Here is a 24,068-nt window from a genome sequence, read left to right as displayed (position 1 = left end):
TCAAGAAAGTTGATCAGGAATATCAGTAATAATAAAGCATGTACAAAAAAAAGCTAACCCTAACCCTAACCCTAACCCTAACCCTAACCCTAACCAATCCTAGAGACAATTTTATCAAGAAAGTTGATCAGGAATATCAGTAATAATAAAGCATGTACAAAAAAAAGCTAACCCTAACCCTAACCCTAACCCTAACCCTAACCCTAACCAATCCTAGAGACAATTTTATCAAGAAAGTTGATCAGGAATATCAGTAATAATAAAGCATGTACAAAAAAAAGCTAAACCTAACCCTAACCCTAACCCTAACCCTAACCCTAACCAATCCTAGAGACAATTTTATCAAGAAAGTTGATCAGGAATATCAGTAATAATAAAGCATGTACAAAAAAAAGCTAACCCTAACCCTAACCCTAACCCTAACCCTAACCAATCCTAGAGACAATTTTATCAAGAAAGTTGATCAGGAATATCAGTAATAATAAAACATGTACAAAAAAAAGCTAACCCTAACCCTAACCCTAACCCTAACCCTAACCAATCCTAGAGACAATTTTATCAAGAAAGTTGATCAGGAATATCAGTAATAATAAAGCATGTACAAAAAAAAGCTAACCCTAACCCTAACCCTAACCCTAACCCTAACCCTAACCAATCCTAGAGACAATTTTATCAAGAAAGTTGATCAGGAATATCAGTAATAATAAAGCATGTACAAAAAAAAGCTAACCCTAACCCTAACCCTAACCCTAACCCTAACCCTAACCAATCCTAGAGACAATTTTATCAAGAAAGTTGATCAGGAATATCAGGAATAATAAAGCATGTACAAAAAAAAGCTAACCCTAACCCTAACCCTAACCCTAACCCTAACCCTAACCAATCCTAGAGACAATTTTATCAAGAAAGTTGATCAGGAATATCAGTAATAATAAAGCATGTACAAAAAAAAGCTAACTTTAACCCTAACCCTAACCCTAACCCTAACCAATCCTAGAGACAATTTTATCAAGAAAGTTGATCAGGAATATCAGGAATAATAAAGCATGTACAAAAAAAAGCTAACCCTAACCCTAACCCTAACCCTAACCCTAACCAATCCTAGAGACAATTTTATCAAGAAAGTTGATCAGGAATATCAGTAATAATAAAGCATGTACAAAAAAAAGCTAACCCTAACCCTAACCCTAACCCTAACCCTAACCCTAACCAATCCTAGAGACAATTTTATCAAGAAAGTTGATCAGGAATATCAGTAATAATAAAGCATGTACAAAAAAAAGCTAACCCTAACCCTAACCCTAACCCTAACCCTAACCCTAACCAATCCTAGAGACAATTTTATCAAGAAAGTTGATCAGGAATATCAGGAATAATAAAGCATGTACAAAAAAAAGCTAACCCTAACCCTAACCCTAACCCTAACCCTAACCCTAACCAATCCTAGAGACAATTTTATCAAGAAAGTTGATCAGGAATATCAGTAATAATAAAGCATGTACAAAAAAAAGCTAACTTTAACCCTAACCCTAACCCTAACCCTAACCAATCCTAGAGACAATTTTATCAAGAAAGTTGATCAGGAATATCAGGAATAATAAAGCATGTACAAAAAAAAGCTAACCCTAACCCTAACCCTAACCCTAACCCTAACCAATCCTAGAGACAATTTTATCAAGAAAGTTGATCAGGAATATCAGTAATAATAAAGCATGTACAAAAAAAAGCTAACCCTAACCCTAACCCTAACCCTAACCCTAACCCTAACCAATCCTAGAGACAATTTTATCAAGAAAGTTGATCAGGAATATCAGTAATAATAAAGCATGTACAAAAAAAAGCTAACCCTAACCCTAACCCTAACCCTAACCCTAACCAATCCTAGAGACAATTTTATCAAGAAAGTTGATCAGGAATATCAGTAATAATAAAACATGTACAAAAAAAAGCTAACCCTAACCCTAACCCTAACCCTAACCCTAACCAATCCTAGAGACAATTTTATCAAGAAAGTTGATCAGGAATATCAGTAATAATAAAGCATGTACAAAAAAAAGCTAACCCTAACCCTAACCCTAACCCTAACCCTAACCCTAACCAATCCTAGAGACAATTTTATCAAGAAAGTTGATCAGGAATATCAGTAATAATAAAGCATGTACAAAAAAAAGCTAACCCTAACCCTAACCCTAACCCTAACCCTAACCCTAACCAATCCTAGAGACAATTTTATCAAGAAAGTTGATCAGGAATATCAGGAATAATAAAGCATGTACAAAAAAAAGCTAACCCTAACCCTAACCCTAACCCTAACCCTAACCCTAACCAATCCTAGAGACAATTTTATCAAGAAAGTTGATCAGGAATATCAGTAATAATAAAGCATGTACAAAAAAAAGCTAACTTTAACCCTAACCCTAACCCTAACCCTAACCAATCCTAGAGACAATTTTATCAAGAAAGTTGATCAGGAATATCAGGAATAATAAAGCATGTACAAAAAAAAGCTAACCCTAACCCTAACCCTAACCCTAACCCTAACCAATCCTAGAGACAATTTTATCAAGAAAGTTGATCAGGAATATCAGTAATAATAAAGCATGTACAAAAAAAAGCTAACCCTAACCCTAACCCTAACCCTAACCCTAACCCTAACCAATCCTAGAGACAATTTTATCAAGAAAGTTGATCAGGAATATCAGTAATAATAAAGCATGTACAAAAAAAAGCTAACCCTAACCCTAACCCTAACCCTAACCCTAACCCTAACCAATCCTAGAGACAATTTTATCAAGAAAGTTGATCAGGAATATCAGTAATAATAAAGCATGTACAAAAAAAAGCTAACCCTAACCCTAACCCTAACCCTAACCCTAACCAATCCTAGAGACAATTTTATCAAGAAAGTTGATCAGGAATATCAGTAATAATAAAACATGTACAAAAAAAAGCTAACCCTAACCCTAACCCTAACCCTAACCCTAACCAATCCTAGAGACAATTTTATCAAGAAAGTTGATCAGGAATATCAGTAATAATAAAGCATGTACAAAAAAAAGCTAACCCTAACCCTAACCCTAACCCTAACCCTAACCCTAACCAATCCTAGAGACAATTTTATCAAGAAAGTTGATCAGGAATATCAGTAATAATAAAGCATGTACAAAAAAAAGCTAACCCTAACCCTAACCCTAACCCTAACCCTAACCCTAACCAATCCTAGAGACAATTTTATCAAGAAAGTTGATCAGGAATATCAGGAATAATAAAGCATGTACAAAAAAAAGCTAACCCTAACCCTAACCCTAACCCTAACCCTAACCCTAACCAATCCTAGAGACAATTTTATCAAGAAAGTTGATCAGGAATATCAGTAATAATAAAGCATGTACAAAAAAAAGCTAACTTTAACCCTAACCCTAACCCTAACCCTAACCAATCCTAGAGACAATTTTATCAAGAAAGTTGATCAGGAATATCAGGAATAATAAAGCATGTACAAAAAAAAGCTAACCCTAACCCTAACCCTAACCCTAACCCTAACCCTAACCAATCCTAGAGACAATTTTATCAAGAAAGTTGATCAGGAATATCAGTAATAATAAAGCATGTACAAAAAAAAGCTAACTTTAACCCTAACCCTAACCCTAACCCTAACCAATCCTAGAGACAATTTTATCAAGAAAGTTGATCAGGAATATCAGGAATAATAAAGCATGTACAAAAAAAAGCTAACCCTAACCCTAACCCTAACCCTAACCCTAACCCTAACCAATCCTAGAGACAATTTTATCAAGAAAGTTGATCAGGAATATCAGTAATAATAAAGCATGTACAAAAAAAAGCTAACTTTAACCCTAACCCTAACCCTAACCCTAACCAATCCTAGAGACAATTTTATCAAGAAAGTTGATCAGGAATATCAGGAATAATAAAGCATGTACAAAAAAAAGCTAACCCTAACCCTAACCCTAACCCTAACCCTAACCCTAACCAATCCTAGAGACAATTTTATCAAGAAAGTTGATCAGGAATATCAGTAATAATAAAGCATGTACAAAAAAAAGCTAACCCTAACCCTAACCCTTACCCTAACCCTAACCCTAACCAATCCTAGAGACAATTTTATCAAGAAAGTTGATCAGGAATATCAGGAATAATGAAGCATGTACAAAAAAAAGCTAACCCTAACCCTAACCCTAACCCTAACCCTAACCCTAACCAATCCTAGAGACAATTTTATCAAGAAAGTTGATCAGGAATATCAGTAATAATAAAGCATGTACAAAAAAAAGCTAACCCTAACCCTAACCCTAACCCTAACCCTAACCAATCCTAGAGACAATTTTATCAAGAAAGTTGATCAGGAATATCAGTAATAATAAAACATGTACAAAAAAAAGCTAACCCTAACCCTAACCCTAACCCTAACCCTAACCCTAACCAATCCTAGAGACAATTTTATCAAGAAAGTTGATCAGGAATATCAGTAATAATAAAGCATGTACAAAAAAAAGCTAACCCTAACCCTAACCCTAACCCTAACCCTAACCCTAATCAATCCTAGAGACAATTTTATCAAGAAAGTTGATCAGGAATATCAGTAATAATAAAGCATGTACAAAAAAAAGCTAACCCTAACCCTAACCCTAACCCTAACCCTAACCCTAACCAATCCTAGAGACAATTTTATCAAGAAAGTTGATCAGGAATATCAGGAATAATAAAGCATGTACAAAAAAAAGCTAACCCTAACCCTAACCCTAACACTAACCCTAACCCTAACCAATCCTAGAGACAATTTTATCAAGAAAGTTGATCAGGAATATCAGGAATAATAAAGCATGTACAAAAAAAAGCTAACCCTAACCCTAACCCTAACCCTAACCAATCCTAGAGACAATTTTATCAAGAAAGTTGATCAGGAATATCAGTAATAATAAAGCATGTACAAAAAAAAGCTAACCCTAACCCTAACCCTAACCCTAACCCTAACCAATCCTAGAGACAATTTTATCAAGAAAGTTGATCAGGAATATCAGGAATAATAAAGCATGTACAAAAAAAAGCTAACCCTAACCCTAACCCTAACCCTAACCCTAACCCTAACCAATCCTAGTGACAATTTTATCAAGAAATTTGATCAGGAATATCAGGAATAATAAAGCATGTACAAAAAAAAGCTAACCCTAACCCTAACCCTAACCCTAACCCTAATCCTAACCAATCCTAGAGACAATTTTATCAAGAAAGTTGATCAGGAATATCAGGAATAATAAAGCATGTACAAAAAAAAGCTAACCCTAACCCTAACCCTAACCCTAACCCAAACCCTAACCAATCCTAGTGACAATTTTATCAAGAAAGTTGATCAGGAATATCAGGAATAATAAAGCATGTACAAAAAAAAGCTAACCCTAACCCTAACCCTAACCCTAACCCTAACCAATCCTAGAGACAATTTTATCAAGAAAGTTGATCAGGAATATCAGTAATAATAAAGCATGTACAAAAAAAAGCTAACCCTAACCCTAACCCTAACCCTAACCCTAACCCTAATCAATCCTAGAGACAATTTTATCAAGAAAGTTGATCAGGAATATCAGTAATAATAAAGCATGTACAAAAAAAAGCTAACCCTAACCCTAACCCTAACCCTAACCCTAACCCTAACCAATCCTAGAGACAATTTTATCAAGAAAGTTGATCAGGAATATCAGGAATAATAAAGCATGTACAAAAAAAAGCTAACCCTAACCCTAACCCTAACCCTAACCCTAACCCTAACCAATCCTAGAGACAATTTTATCAAGAAAGTTGATCAGGAATATCAGGAATAATAAAGCATGTACAAAAAAAAGCTAACCCTAACCCTAACCCTAACCCTAACCCTAACCAATCCTAGAGACAATTTTATCAAGAAAGTTGATCAGGAATATCAGTAATAATAAAGCATGTACAAAAAAAAGCTAACCCTAACCCTAACCCTAACCCTAACCCTAACCCTAACCAATCCTAGAGACAATTTTATCAAGAAAGTTGATCAGGAATATCAGGAATAATAAAGCATGTACAAAAAAAAGCTAACCCTAACCCTAACCCTAACCCTAACCCTAACCCTAACCAATCCTAGAGACAATTTTATCAAGAAAGTTGATCAGGAATATCAGGAATAATAAAGCATGTACAAAAAAAAGCTAACCCTAACCCTAACCCTAACCCTAACCCTAACCCTAACCAATCCTAGTGACAATTTTATCAAGAAAGTTGATCAGGAATATCAGTAATAATAAAGCATGTACAAAAAAAAGCTAACCCTAACCCTAACCCTAACCCTAACCCTAACCAATCCTAGAGACAATTTTATCAAGAAAGTTGATCAGGAATATCAGTAATAATAAAGCATGTACAAAAAAAAGCTAACCCTAACCCTAACCCTAACCCTAACCCTAACCCTAACCAATCCTAGTGACAATTTTATCAAGAAAGTTGATCAGGAATATCAGTAATAATAAAGCATGTACAAAAAAAAGCTAACCCTAACCCTAACCCTAACCCTAACCCTAACCCTAACCAATCCTAGAGACAATTTTATCAAGAAAGTTGATCAGGAATATCAGGAATAATAAAGCATGTACAAAAAAAAGCTAACCCTAACCCTAACCCTAACCCTAACCCTAACCCTAACCAATCCTAGAGACAATTTTATCAAGAAAGTTGATCAGGAATATCAGTAATAATAAAGCATGTACAAAAAAAAGCTAACCCTAACCCTAACCCTAACCCTAACCCTAACCCTAATCAATCCTAGAGACAATTTTATCAAGAAAGTTGATCAGGAATATCAGTAATAATAAAGCATGTACAAAAAAAAGCTAACCCTAACCCTAACCCTAACCCTAACCCTAACCCTAACCAATCCTAGAGACAATTTTATCAAGAAAGTTGATCAGGAATATCAGGAATAATAAAGCATGTACAAAAAAAAGCTAACCCTAACCCTAACCCTAACCCTAACCCTAACCCTAACCAATCCTAGAGACAATTTTATCAAGAAAGTTGATCAGGAATATCAGGAATAATAAAGCATGTACAAAAAAAAGCTAACCCTAACCCTAACCCTAACCCTAACCCTAACCCTAACCAATCCTAGAGACAATTTTATCAAGAAAGTTGATCAGGAATATCAGTAATAATAAAGCATGTACAAAAAAAAGCTAACCTTAACCCTAACCCTAACCCTAACCCTAACCCTAACCAATCCTAGAGACAATTTTATCAAGAAAGTTGATCAGGAATATCAGGAATAATAAAGCATGTACAAAAAAAAGCTAACCCTAACCCTAACCCTAACCCTAACCCTAACCCTAACCAATCCTAGAGACAATTTTATCAAGAAAGTTGATCAGGAATATCAGGAATAATAAAGCATGTACAAAAAAAAGCTAACCCTAACCCTAACCCTAACCCTAACCCTAACCCTAACCAATCCTAGTTACAATTTTATCAAGAAAGTTGATCAGGAATATCAGTAATAATAAAGCATGTACAAAAAAAAGCTAACCCTAACCCTAACCCTAACCCTAACCCTAACCAATCCTAGAGACAATTTTATCAAGAAAGTTGATCAGGAATATCAGTAATAATAAAGCATGTACAAAAAAAAGCTAACCCTAACCCTAACCCTAACCCTAACCCAAACCCTAACCAATCCTAGTGACAATTTTATCAAGAAAGTTGATCAGGAATATCAGTAATAATAAAGCATGTACAAAAAAAAGCTAACCCTAACCCTAACCCTAACCCTAACCCTAACCCTAACCAATCCTAGAGACAATTTTATCAAGAAAGTTGATCAGGAATATCAGGAATAATAAAGCATGTACAAAAAAAAGCTAACCCTAACCCTAACCCTAACCCTAACCCTAACCCTAACCAATCCTAGAGACAATTTTATCAAGAAAGTTGATCAGGAATATCAGTAATAATAAAGCATGTACAAAAAAAAGCTAACCCTAACCCTAACCCTAACCCTAATCAATCCTAGAGACAATTTTATCAAGAAAGTTGATCAGGAATATCAGTAATAATAATGCATGTACAAAAAAAAGCTAACCCTAACCCTAACCCTAACCCTAACCCTAACCAATCCTAGAGACAATTTTATCAAGAAAGTTGATCAGGAATATCAGTAATAATAATGCATGTACAAAAAAAAGCTAACCCTAACCCTAACCCTAACCCTAACCCTAACCAATCCTAGAGACAATTTTATCAAGAAAGTTGATCAGGAATATCAGTAATAATAAAACATGTACAAAAAAAAGCTAACCCTAACCCTAACCCTAACCCTAACCCTAACCCTAACCCTAACCCTAACCAATCCTAGAGACAATTTTATCAAGAAAGTTGATCAGGAATATCAGTAATAATAAAGCATGTACAAAAAAAAGATAACCCTAACCCTAACCCTAACCCTAACCCTAATCAATCCTAGAGACAATTTTATCAAGAAAGTTGATCAGGAATATCAGTAATAATAAAGCATGTACAAAAAAAAGCTAACCCTAACCCTAACCCTAACCCTTACCCTAACCCTAACCCTAACCCTAACCAATCCTAGAGACAATTTTATCAAGAAAGTTGATCAGGAATATCAGGAATAATAAAGCATGTACAAAAAAAAGCTAACCCTAACCCTAACCCTAACCCTAACCCTAACCCTAACCCTAACCAATCCTAGAGACAATTTTATCAAGAAAGTTGATCAGGAATATCAGTAATAATAAAGCATGTACAAAAAAAAGCTAACCCTAACCCTAACCCTAACCTTAACCAATCCTAGAGACAATTTTATCAAGAAAGTTGATCAGGAATATCAGTAATAATAAAGCATGTACAAAAAAAAGATAACCCTAACCCTAACCCTAACCCTAACCCTAATCAATCCTAGAGACAATTTTATCAAGAAAGTTGATCAGGAATATCAGTAATAATAAAGCATGTACAAAAAAAAGCTAACCCTAACCCTAACCCTAACCCTAATCAATCCTAGAGACAATTTTATCAAGAAAGTTGATCAGGAATATCAGTAATAATAAAGCATGTACAAAAAAAAGCTAACCCTAACCCTAACCCTAACCTTAACCAATCCTAGAGACAATTTTATCAAGAAAGTTGATCAGGAATATCAGGAATAATAAAGCATGTACAAAAAAAAGATAACCCTAACCCTAACCCTAACCCTAACCCTAATCAATCCTAGAGACAATTTTATCAAGAAAGTTGATCAGGAATATCAGTAATAATAAAGCATGTACAAAAAAAAGCTTACCCTAACCCTCATCATAATCCTAATCAATCCTAGAGACAATTTTATCAAGAAAGTTGATCAGGAATATCAGTAATAATAAAGCATGTACAAAAAAAAGCTAACCCTAACCCTAACCCTAACCCTAATCAATCCTAGAGACAATTTTATCAAGAAAGTTGATCAGGAATATCAGTAATAATAAAGCATGTAGAAAAAAAAGCTAACCCTAACCCTAACCCTAACCTTAACCAATCCTAGAGACAATTTTATCAAGAAAGTTGATCAGGAATATCAGGAATAATAAAGCATGTACAAAAAAAAGATAACCCTAACCCTAACCCTAACCCTAACCCTAATCAATCCTAGAGACAATTTTATCAAGAAAGTTGATCAGGAATATCAGTAATAATAAAGCATGTACAAAAAAAAGCTAACCCTAACCCTAACCCTAACCCTAATCAATCCTAGAGACAATTTTATCAAGAAAGTTGATCAGGAATATCAGTAATAATAAAGCATGTACAAAAAAAAGCTAACCCTAACCCTAACCCTAACCCTAACCCTAATCAATCCTAGAGACAATTTTATCAAGAAAGTTGATCAGGAATATCAGGAATAATAAAGCATGTACAAAAAAAAGATAACCCTAACCCTAACCCTAACCCTAACCCTAATCAATCCTAGAGACAATTTTATCAAGAAAGTTGATCAGGAATATCAGTAATAATAAAGCATGTACAAAAAAAAGCTAACCCTAACCCTAACCCTAACCCTAATCAATCCTAGAGACAATTTTATCAAGAAAGTTGATCAGGAATATCAGTAATAATAAAGCATGTACAAAAAAAAGCTAACCCTAACCCTAACCCTAACCTTAACCAATCCTAGAGACAATTTTATCAAGAAAGTTGATCAGGAATATCAGTAATAATAAAGCATGTACAAAAAAAAGATAACCCTAACCCTAACCCTAACCCTAACCCTAATCAATCCTAGAGACAATTTTATCAAGAAAGTTGATCAGGAATATCAGTAATAATAAAGCATGTACAAAAAAAAGCTAACCCTAACCCTAACCCTAACCCTTACCCTAACCCTAACCCTAACCCTAACCAATCCTAGAGACAATTTTATCAAGAAAGTTGATCAGGAATATCAGGAATAATAAAGCATGTACAAAAAAAAGCTAACCCTAACCCTAACCCTAACCCTAACCCTAACCCTAACCCTAACCAATCCTAGAGACAATTTTATCAAGAAAGTTGATCAGAAATATCAGTAATAATAAAGCATGTACAAAAAAAAGCTAACCCTAACCCTAACCCTAACCTTAACCAATCCTAGAGACAATTTTATCAAGAAAGTTGATCAGGAATATCAGGAATAATAAAGCATGTACAAAAAAAAGATAACCCTAACCCTAACCCTAACCCTAACCCTAATCAATCCTAGAGACAATTTTATCAAGAAAGTTGATCAGGAATATCAGTAATAATAAAGCATGTACAAAAAAAAGCTAACCCTTACCCTAACCCTAACCCTAATCAATCCTAGAGACAATTTTATCAAGAAAGTTGATCAGGAATATCAGTAATAATAAAGCATGTACAAAAAAAAGCTAACCCTAACCCTAACCCTAACCTTAACCAATCCTAGAGACAATTTTATCAAGAAAGTTGATCAGGAATATCAGGAATAATAAAGCATGTACAAAAAAAAGATAACCCTAACCCTAACCCTAACCCTAACCCTAATCAATCCTAGAGACAATTTTATCAAGAAAGTTGATCAGGAATATCAGTAATAATAAAGCATGTACAAAAAAAAGCTAACCCTAACCCTCATCATAATCCTAATCAATCCTAGAGACAATTTTATCAAGAAAGTTGATCAGGAATATCAGTAATAATAAAGCATGTACAAAAAAAAGCTAACCCTAACCCTAACCCTAACCCTAATCAATCCTAGAGACAATTTTATCAAGAAAGTTGATCAGGAATATCAGTAATAATAAAGCATGTAGAAAAAAAAGCTAACCCTAACCCTAACCCTAACCTTAACCAATCCTAGAGACAATTTTATCAAGAAAGTTGATCAGGAATATCAGGAATAATAAAGCATGTACAAAAAAAAGATAACCCTAACCCTAACCCTAACCCTAACCCTAATCAATCCTAGAGACAATTTTATCAAGAAAGTTGATCAGGAATATCAGTAATAATAAAGCATGTACAAAAAAAAGCTAACCCTAACCCTAACCCTAACCCTAATCAATCCTAGAGACAATTTTATCAAGAAAGTTGATCAGGAATATCAGTAATAATAAAGCATGTACAAAAAAAAGCTAACCCTAACCCTAACCCTAACCTTAACCAATCCTAGAGACAATTTTATCAAGAAAGTTGATCAGGAATATCAGGAATAATAAAGCATGTACAAAAAAAAGCTAACCCTAACCCTAACCCTAACCCTAACCCTAACCCTAACCAATCCTAGAGACAATTTTATCAAGAAAGTTGATCAGGAATATCAGGAATAATAAAGCATGTACAAAAAAAAGCTAACCCTAACCCTAACCCTAACCCTAACCCTAACCCTAACCAATCCTAGAGACAATTTTATCAAGAAAGTTGATCAGGAATATCAGTAATAATAAAGCATGTACAAAAAAAAGCTAACCCTAACCCTAACCCTAACCCTAATCAATCCTAGAGACAATTTTATCAAGAAAGTTGATCAGGAATATCAGTAATAATAATGCATGTACAAAAAAAAGCTAACCCTAACCCTAACCCTAACCCTAACCCTAACCAATCCTAGAGACAATTTTATCAAGAAAGTTGATCAGGAATATCAGTAATAATAATGCATGTACAAAAAAAAGCTAACCCTAACCCTAACCCTAACCCTAACCCTAACCAATCCTAGAGACAATTTTATCAAGAAAGTTGATCAGGAATATCAGTAATAATAAAACATGTACAAAAAAAAGCTAACCCTAACCCTAACCCTAACCCTAACCCTAACCCTAACCCTAACCCTAACCAATCCTAGAGACAATTTTATCAAGAAAGTTGATCAGGAATATCAGTAATAATAAAGCATGTACAAAAAAAAGATAACCCTAACCCTAACCCTAACCCTAACCCTAATCAATCCTAGAGACAATTTTATCAAGAAAGTTGATCAGGAATATCAGTAATAATAAAGCATGTACAAAAAAAAGCTAACCCTAACCCTAACCCTAACCCTTACCCTAACCCTAACCCTAACCCTAACCAATCCTAGAGACAATTTTATCAAGAAAGTTGATCAGGAATATCAGGAATAATAAAGCATGTACAAAAAAAAGCTAACCCTAACCCTAACCCTAACCCTAACCCTAACCCTAACCCTAACCAATCCTAGAGACAATTTTATCAAGAAAGTTGATCAGGAATATCAGTAATAATAAAGCATGTACAAAAAAAAGCTAACCCTAACCCTAACCCTAACCTTAACCAATCCTAGAGACAATTTTATCAAGAAAGTTGATCAGGAATATCAGTAATAATAAAGCATGTACAAAAAAAAGATAACCCTAACCCTAACCCTAACCCTAACCCTAATCAATCCTAGAGACAATTTTATCAAGAAAGTTGATCAGGAATATCAGTAATAATAAAGCATGTACAAAAAAAAGCTAACCCTAACCCTAACCCTAACCCTAATCAATCCTAGAGACAATTTTATCAAGAAAGTTGATCAGGAATATCAGTAATAATAAAGCATGTACAAAAAAAAGCTAACCCTAACCCTAACCCTAACCTTAACCAATCCTAGAGACAATTTTATCAAGAAAGTTGATCAGGAATATCAGGAATAATAAAGCATGTACAAAAAAAAGATAACCCTAACCCTAACCCTAACCCTAACCCTAATCAATCCTAGAGACAATTTTATCAAGAAAGTTGATCAGGAATATCAGTAATAATAAAGCATGTACAAAAAAAAGCTAACCCTAACCCTCATCATAATCCTAATCAATCCTAGAGACAATTTTATCAAGAAAGTTGATCAGGAATATCAGTAATAATAAAGCATGTACAAAAAAAAGCTAACCCTAACCCTAACCCTAACCCTAATCAATCCTAGAGACAATTTTATCAAGAAAGTTGATCAGGAATATCAGTAATAATAAAGCATGTAGAAAAAAAAGCTAACCCTAACCCTAACCCTAACCTTAACCAATCCTAGAGACAATTTTATCAAGAAAGTTGATCAGGAATATCAGGAATAATAAAGCATGTACAAAAAAAAGATAACCCTAACCCTAACCCTAACCCTAACCCTAATCAATCCTAGAGACAATTTTATCAAGAAAGTTGATCAGGAATATCAGTAATAATAAAGCATGTACAAAAAAAAGCTAACCCTAACCCTAACCCTAACCCTAATCAATCCTAGAGACAATTTTATCAAGAAAGTTGATCAGGAATATCAGTAATAATAAAGCATGTACAAAAAAAAGCTAACCCTAACCCTAACCCTAACCCTAACCCTAATCAATCCTAGAGACAATTTTATCAAGAAAGTTGATCAGGAATATCAGGAATAATAAAGCATGTACAAAAAAAAGATAACCCTAACCCTAACCCTAACCCTAACCCTAATCAATCCTAGAGACAATTTTATCAAGAAAGTTGATCAGGAATATCAGTAATAATAAAGCATGTACAAAAAAAAGCTAACCCTAACCCTAACCCTAACCCTAATCAATCCTAGAGACAATTTTATCAAGAAAGTTGATCAGGAATATCAGTAATAATAAAGCATGTACAAAAAAAAGCTAACCCTAACCCTAACCCTAACCTTAACCAATCCTAGAGACAATTTTATCAAGAAAGTTGATCAGGAATATCAGTAATAATAAAGCATGTACAAAAAAAAGATAACCCTAACCCTAACCCTAACCCTAACCCTAATCAATCCTAGAGACAATTTTATCAAGAAAGTTGATCAGGAATATCAGTAATAATAAAGCATGTACAAAAAAAAGCTAACCCTAACCCTAACCCTAACCCTTACCCTAACCCTAACCCTAACCCTAACCAATCCTAGAGACAATTTTATCAAGAAAGTTGATCAGGAATATCAGGAATAATAAAGCATGTACAAAAAAAAGCTAACCCTAACCCTAACCCTAACCCTAACCCTAACCCTAACCCTAACCAATCCTAGAGACAATTTTATCAAGAAAGTTGATCAGGAATATCAGTAATAATAAAGCATGTACAAAAAAAAGCTAACCCTAACCCTAACCCTAACCTTAACCAATCCTAGAGACAATTTTATCAAGAAAGTTGATCAGGAATATCAGGAATAATAAAGCATGTACAAAAAAAAGATAACCCTAACCCTAACCCTAACCCTAACCCTAATCAATCCTAGAGACAATTTTATCAAGAAAGTTGATCAGGAATATCAGTAATAATAAAGCATGTACAAAAAAAAGCTAACCCTTACCCTAACCCTAACCCTAATCAATCCTAGAGACAATTTTATCAAGAAAGTTGATCAGGAATATCAGTAATAATAAAGCATGTACAAAAAAAAGCTAACCCTAACCCTAACCCTAACCTTAACCAATCCTAGAGACAATTTTATCAAGAAAGTTGATCAGGAATATCAGGAATAATAAAGCATGTACAAAAAAAAGATAACCCTAACCCTAACCCTAACCCTAACCCTAATCAATCCTAGAGACAATTTTATCAAGAAAGTTGATCAGGAATATCAGTAATAATAAAGCATGTACAAAAAAAAGCTAACCCTAACCCTCATCATAATCCTAATCAATCCTAGAGACAATTTTATCAAGAAAGTTGATCAGGAATATCAGTAATAATAAAGCATGTACAAAAAAAAGCTAACCCTAACCCTAACCCTAACCCTAATCAATCCTAGAGACAATTTTATCAAGAAAGTTGATCAGGAATATCAGTAATAATAAAGCATGTAGAAAAAAAAGCTAACCCTAACCCTAACCCTAACCTTAACCAATCCTAGAGACAATTTTATCAAGAAAGTTGATCAGGAATATCAGGAATAATAAAGCATGTACAAAAAAAAGATAACCCTAACCCTAACCCTAACCCTAACCCTAATCAATCCTAGAGACAATTTTATCAAGAAAGTTGATCAGGAATATCAGTAATAATAAAGCATGTACAAAAAAAAGCTAACCCTAACCCTAACCCTAACCCTAATCAATCCTAGAGACAATTTTATCAAGAAAGTTGATCAGGAATATCAGTAATAATAAAGCATGTACAAAAAAAAGCTAACCCTAACCCTAACCCTAACCTTAACCAATCCTAGAGACAATTTTATCAAGAAAGTTGATCAGGAATATCAGGAATAATAAAGCATGTACAAAAAAAAAGATAACCCTAACCCTAACCCTAACCCTAACCCTAATCAATCCTAGAGACAATTTTATCAAGAAAGTTGATCAGGAATATCAGTAATAATAAAGCATGTACAAAAAAAAGCTAACCCTAACCCTAACCCTAACCCTAATCAATCCTAGAGACAATTTTATCAAGAAAGTTGATCAGGAATATCAGTAATAATAAAGCATGTACAAAAAAAAGCTAACCCTAACCCTAACCCTAACCTTAACCAATCCTAGAGACAATTTTATCAAGAAAGTTGATCAGGAATATCAGGAATAATAAAGCATGTACAAAAAAAAGATAACCCTAACCCTAACCCTAACCCTAACCCTAATCAATCCTAGAGACAATTTTATCAAGAAAGTTGATCAGGAATATCAGTAATAATAAAGCATGTACAAAAAAAAGCTAACCCTAACCCTAACCCTAACCCTAACCAATCCTAGAGACAATTTTATCAAGAAAGTTGATCAGGAATATCAGGAATAATAAAGCATGTACAAAAAAAAGCTAACCCTAACCCTAACCCTAACCCTAACCCTAACCCTAACCAATCCTAGAGACACTTTTATCAAGAAAGTTGATCAGGAATATCAGTAATAATAAAGCATGTACAAAAAAAAGCTAACCCTAACCCTAACCCTAACCCTAACCCTAATCAATCCTAGAGACAATTTTATCAAGAAAGTGGATCAGGAATATCAGTAATAATAAAGCATGTACAAAAAAAAGCTAACCCTAACCCTAACCCTAACCCTAACCCTAACCCTAACCAATCCTAGAGACAATTTTATCAAGAAAGTTGATCAGGAATATCAGTAATAATAAAGCATGTACAAAAAAAAGCTAACCCTAACCCTAACCCTAACCCTAACCCTAACCAATCCTAGAGACAATTTTATCAAGAAAGTTGATCAGGAATATCAGTAATAATAAAGCATGTACAAAAAAAAGCTAACCCTAACCCTAACCCTAACCCTAACCCTAACCCTAACCCTAACCAATCCTAGAGACAATTTTATCAAGAAAGTTGATCAGGACTATCAGTAATAATAAAGCATGTACAAAAAAAAGCTAACCCTAACCCTACCCCTAACCCTAACCCTAACCCTAACCCTAACCAATCCTAGAGACAATTTTATCAAGAAAGTTGATCAGGAATATCAGTAATAATAAAGCATGTACAAAAAAAAGCTAACCCTAACCCTAACCCTAACCCTAACCCTAACCCTAACCCTAACCCTAACCAATCCTAGAGACAATTTTATCAAGAAAGTTGATCAGGAATATCAGTAATAATAAAGCATGTACAAAAAAAAGCTAACCCTAACCCTAACCCTAACCCTAACCCTAACCAATCCTAGAGACAATTTTATCAAGAAAGTTGATCAGGAATATCAGTAATAATAAAGCATGTACAAAAAAAAGCTAACCCTAACCCTAACCCTAACCCTAACCCTAACCCTAACCAATCCTAGAGACAATTTTATCAAGAAAGTTGATCAGGAATATCAGTAATAATAAAGCATGTACAAAAAAAAGCTAACCCTAACCCTAACCCTAACCCTAACCCTAACCCTAACCCTAACCAATCCTAGAGACAATTTTATCAAGAAAGTTGATCAGGAATATCAGTAATAATAAAGCATGTACAAAAAAAAGCTAACCCTAACCCTAACCCTAACCCTAACCCTAACCCTAACCCTAACCAATCCTAGCGACAATTTTATCAAGAAAGTTGATCAGGAATATCAGTAATAATAAAGCATGTACAAAAAAAAGCTAACCCTAACCCTAACCCTAACCCTAACCCTAACCCTAACCAATCCTAGAGACAATTTTATCAAGAAAGTTGATCAGGAATATCAGTAATAATAAAGCATGTACAAAAAAAAGCTAACCCTAACCCTAACCCTAACCCTAACCCTAACCCTAACCCTAACCAATCCTAGCGACAATTTTATCAAGAAAGTTGATCAGGAATATCAGTAATAATAAAGCATGTACAAAAAAAAGCTAACCCTAACCCTAACCCTAACCCTAACCCTAACCCTAACCAATCCTAGAGACAATTTTATCAAGAAAGTTGATCAGGAATATCAGTAATAATAAAGCATGTACAAAAAAAAGCTAACCCTAACCCTAACCCTAACCCTAACCCTAACCCTAACCCTAACCAATCCTAGAGAATATTTTATCAAGAAAGTTGATCAGGAATATCAGTAATAATAAAGCATGTACAAAAAAAAGCTAACCCTAACCCTAACCCTAACCCTAACCCTAACCCTAACCCTAACCAATCCTAGAGACAATTTTATCAAGAAAGTTGATCAGGAATATCAGTAATAATAAAGCATGTACAAAAAAAAGCTAACCCTAACCCTAACCCTAACCCTAACCCTAACCAATCATAGAGACAATTTTATCAAGAAAGTTGATCAGGAATATCAGTAATAATAAAGCATGTACAAAAAAAAGCTAACCCTAACCCTAACCCTAACCCTAACCCTAACCCTAACCAATCCTAGAGACAATTTTATCAAGAAAGTTGATCAGGAATATCAGTAATAATAAAGCATGTACAAAAAAAAGCTAACCCTAACCCTAACCCTAACCCTAACCCTAACCCTAACCCTAACCCTAACCAATCCTAGCGACAATTTTATCAAGAAAGTTGATCAGGAATATCAGTAATAATAAAGCATGTACAAAAAAAAGCTAACCCTAACCCTAACCCTAACCCTAACCCTAACCCTAACCCTAACCAATCCTAGAGACAATTTAATCAAGAAAGTTGATCAGGAATATCAGTAATAATAAAGCATGTACAAAAAAAAGCTAACCCTAACCCTAACCCTAACCCTAACCCTAACCCTAACCCTAACCAATCCTAGCGACAATTTTATCAAGAAAGTTGATCAGGAATATCAGTAATAATAAAGCATGTACAAAAAAAAGCTAACCCTAACCCTAACCCTAACCCTAACCCTAACCCTAACCCTAACCAATCCTAGAGACAATTTTATCAAGAAAGTTGATCAGGAATATCAGTAATAATAAAGCATGTACAAAAAAAAGCTAACCCTAACCCTAACCCTAACCCTAACCCTAACCCTAACCCTAACCCTAACCAATCCTAGAGAATATTTTATCAAGAAAGTTGATCAGGAATATCAGTAATAATAAAGCATGTACAAAAAAAAGCTAACCCTAACCCTAACCCTAACCCTAACCCTAACCCTAACCCTAACCAATCCTAGAGACAATTTTATCAAGAAAGTTGATCAGGAATATCAGTAATAATAAAGCATGTACAAAAAAAAGCTAACCCTAACCCTAACCCTAACCCTAACCCTAACCCTAACCCTAACCCTAACCAATCCTAGAGAATATTTTATCAAGAAAGTTGATCAGGAATATCAGTAATAATAAAGCATGTACAAAAAAAAGCTAACCCTAACCCTAACCCTAACCCTAACCCTAACCCTAACCCTAACCAATCCTAGAGACAATTTTATCAAGAAAGTTGATCAGGAATATCAGTAATAATAAAGCATGTACAAAAAAAAGCTAACCCTAACCCTAACCCTAACCCTAACCAATCCTAGCGACAATTTTATCAAGAAAGTTGATCAGGAATATCAGTAATAATAAAGCATGTACAAAAAAAAGCTAACCCTAACCCTAACCCTAACCCTAACCAATCCTAGAGACAATTTTATCAAGAAAGTTGATCAGGAATATCAGTAATAATAAAGCATGTACAAAAAAAAGCTAACCCTAACCCTAACCCTAACCCTAACCCTAACCCTAACCAATCCTAGAGACAATTTTATCAAGAAAGTTGATCAGGAATATCAGTAATAATAAAGCATGTACAAAAAAAAGCTAACCCTAACCCTAACCCTAACCCTAACCCTAACCCTAACCCTAACCAATCCTAGCGACAATTTTATCAAGAAAGTTGATCAGGAATATCAGTAATAATAAAGCATGTACAAAAAAAAGCTAACCCTAACCCTAACCCTAACCCTAACCCTAACCCTAACCAATCCTAGCGACAATTTTATCAAGAAAGTTGATCAGGAATATCAGTAATAATAAAGCATGTACAAAAAAAAGCTAACCCTAACCCCAACCCTAACCCTAACCCTAACCCTAACCCTAACCAATCCTAGAGACAATTTTATCAAGAAAGTTGATCAGGAATATCAGTAATAATAAAGCATGTACAAAAAAAAGCTAACCCTAACCCTAACCCTAACCCTAACCCTAACCCTAACCTTAACCCTAACCAATCCTAGAGACAATTTTATCAAGAAAGTTGATCAGGAATATCAGTAATAATAAAGCATGTACAAAAAAAAGCTAACCCTAACCCTAACCCTAACCCTAACCCTAACCAATCCTAGAGACAATTTTATCAAGAAAGTTGATCAGGAATATCAGTAATAATAAAGCATGTACAAAAAAAAGCTAACCCTAACCCTAACCCTAACCTTAACCCTAACCAATCCTAGAGACAATTTTATCAAGAAAGTTGATCAGGAATATCAGTAATAATAAAGCATGTACAAAAAAAAGCTAACCCTAACCCTAACCCTAACCCTAACCCTAACCAATCCTAGAGACAATTTTATCAAGAAAGTTGATCAGGAATATCAGTAATAATAAAACATGTACAAAAAAAAGCTAACCCTAACCCTAACCCTAACCCTAACCCTAACCAATCCTAGAGACAATTTTATCAAGAAAGTTCATCAGAAATATCAGTAATAATAAAACATGTACAAAAAAAAGCTAACCCTAACCCTAACCCTAACCCTAACCCTAACCAATCCTAGAGACAATTTTATCAAGAAAGTTCATCAGGAATATCAGTAATAATAAAACATGTACAAAAAAAAGCTAACCCTAACCCTAACCCTAACCCTAACCCTAACCAATCCTAGAGACAATTTTATCAAGAAAGTTGATCAGGAATATCAGTAATAATAAAGCATGTACAAAAAAAAGCTAACCCTAACCCTAACCCTAACCCTAACCCTAACCAATCCTAGAGACAATTTTATCAAGAAAGTTGATCAGGAATATCAGTAATAATAAAGCATGTACAAAAAAAAGCTAACCCTAACCCTAACCCTAACCCTAACCAATCCTAGAGACAATTTTATCAAGAAAGTTGATCAGGAATATCAGTAATAATAAAGCATGTACAAAAAAAAGCTAACCCTAACCCTAACCCTAACCCTAACCCTAACCAATCCTAGAGACAATTTTATCAAGAAAGTTGATCAGGAATATCAGTAATAATAAAGCATGTACAAAAAAAAGCTAACCCTAACCCTAACCCTAACCCTAACCAATCCTAGAGACAATTTTATCAAGAAAGTTGATCAGGAATATCAGTAATAATAAAGCATGTACAAAAAAAAGCTAACCCTAACCCTAACCCTAACCCTAACCCTAACCCTAACCCTAACCAATCCTAGAGACAATTTTATCAAGAAAGTTGATCAGGAATATCAGTAATAATAAAGCATGTACAAAAAAAAGCTAACCCTAACCCTAACCCTAACCCTAACCCTAACCAATCCTAGAGACAATTTTATCAAGAAAGTTGATCAGGAATATCAGTAATAATAAAACATGTACAAAAAAAAGCTAACCCTAACCCTAACCCTAACCCTAACCCTAACCAATCCTAGAGACAATTTTATCAAGAAAGTTCATCAGGAATATCAGTAATAATAAAGCATGTACAAAAAAAAGCTAACCCTAACCCTAACCCTAACCCTAACCCTAACCAATCCTAGAGACAATTTTATCAAGAAAGTTGATCAGGAATATCAGTAATAATAAAGCATGTACAAAAAAAAGCTAACCCTAACCCTAACCCTAACCCTAACCAATCCTAGAGACAATTTTATCAAGAAAGTTGATCAGGAATATCAGTAATAATAAAGCATGTACAAAAAAAAAGCTAACCCTAACCCTAACCCTAACCCTAACCCTAACCCTAACCCTAACCAATCCTAGAGACAATTTTATCAAGAAAGTTGATCAGGAATATCAGTAATAATAAAGCATGTACAAAAAAAAGCTAACCCTAACCCTAACCCTAACCCTAACCCTAACCAATCCTAGAGACAATTTTATCAAGAAAGTTGATCAGGAATATCAGTAATAATAAAACATGTACAAAAAAAAAGCTAACCCTAACCCTAACCCTAACCCTAACCCTAACCAATCCTAGAGACAATTTTATCAAGAAAGTTGATCAGGAATATCAGTAATAATAAAGCATGTACAAAAAAAGCTAACCCTAACCCTAACCCTAACCCTAACCCTAACCAATCCTAGAGACAATTTTATCAAGAAAGTTGATCAGGAATATCAGTAATAATAAAGCATGTACAAAAAAAAGCTAACCCTAACCCTAACCCTAACCCTAACCCTAACCAATCCTAGAGACAATTTTATCAAGAAAGTTGATCAGGAATATCAGTAATAATAAAGCATGTACAAAAAAAAGCTAACCCTAACCCTAACCCTAACCCTAACCCTAACCAATCCTAGAGACAATTTTATCAAGAAAGTTGATCAGGAATATCAGTAATAATAAAGCATGTACAAAAAAAAGCTAACCCTAACCCTAACCCTAACCCTAACCCTAACCAATCCTAGAGACAATTTTATCAAGAAAGTTGATCAGGAATATCAGTAATAATAAGCATGTACAAAAAAAAGCTAACCCTAACCCTAACCCTAACCAATCCTAGAGACAATTTTATCAAGAAAGTTGATCAGGAATATCAGTAATAATAAAGCATGTACAAAAAAAAGCTAACCCTAACCCTAACCCTAACCCTAACCCTAACCCTAACCCTAACCAATCCTAGAGACAATTTTATCAAGAAAGTTGATCAGGAATATCAGTAATAATAAAGCATGTACAAAAAAAAAGCTAACCCTAACCCTAACCCTAACCCTAACCCTAACCCTAACCCTAACCAATCCTAGCGACAATTTTATCAAGAAAGTTGATCAGGAATATCAGTAATAATAAAGCATGTACAAAAAAAAGCTAACCCTAACCCTAACCCTAACCCTAACCCTAACCAATCCTAGAGACAATTTTATCAAGAAAGTTGATCAGGAATATCAGTAATAATAAAACATGTACAAAAAAAAGCTAACCCTAACCCTAACCCTAACCCTAACCCTAACCCTAACCCTAACCCTAACCAATCCTAGCGACAATTTTATCAAGAAAGTTGATCAGGAATATCAGTAATAATAAAGCATGTACAAAAAAAAGCTAACCCTAACCCCAACCCTAACCCTAACCCTAATCAAACCTAGAGACAATTTTATCAAGAAAGTTGATCAGGAATATCAGTAATAATAAAGCATGTACAAAAAAAAGCTAACCCTAACCCTAACCCTAACCCTAAACCAATCCTAGAGACAATTTTATCAAGAAAGTTGATCAGGAATATCAGTAATAATAAAGCATGTACAAAAAAAAAGCTAACCCTAACCCTAACCCTAACCCTAACCCTAACCCTAACCAATCCTAGAGACAATTTTATCAAGAAAGTTGATCAGGAATATCAGTAATAATAAAGCATGTACAAAAAAAAAGCTAACCCTAACCCTAACCCTAACCCTAACCAATCCTAGAGACAATTTTATCAAGAAAGTTGATCAGGAATATCAGTAATAATAAAGCATGTAAAAAAAAAAGCTAACCCTAACCCTAACCCTAACCCTAACCCTAACCCTTACCAATCCTAGCGACAATTTTATCAAGAAAGTTGATCAGGAATATCAGTAATAATAAAGCATGTACAAAAAAAAGCTAACCCTAACCCCAAACCTAACCCTAACCCTAACCCTAACCCTAACCAATCCTAGAGACAATTTATCAAGAAAGTTGATCAGGAATATCAGTAATAATAAAGCATGTACAAAAAAAAGCTAACCCTAACCCTAACCCTAACCCTAACCCTAACCAATCCTAGAGACAATTTTATCAAGAAAGTTGATCAGGAATATCAGTAATAATAAACATGTACAAAAAAAAGCTAACCCTAACCCTAACCCTAACCCTAACCCTAACCAATCCTAGAGACAATTTTATCAAGAAAGTTGATCAGGAATATCAGTAATAATAAAGCATGTAAAAAAAAAAGCTAACCCTAACCCTAACCCTAACCCTAACCCTAACCCTAACCAATCCTAGCGACAATTTTATCAAGAAAGTTGATCAGGAATATCAGTAATAATAAAGCATGTACAAAAAAAAGCTAACC

Source organism: Euprymna scolopes, chromosome 46 (genome assembly GCF_053919585.1).
Source record: "Euprymna scolopes isolate OS-2025 chromosome 46, ASM5391958v1, whole genome shotgun sequence".
NCBI classification, from domain to species: Eukaryota; Metazoa; Mollusca; class Cephalopoda; order Sepiida; family Sepiolidae; genus Euprymna; species Euprymna scolopes.
This window is presented reverse-complemented; position numbering follows the sequence as displayed.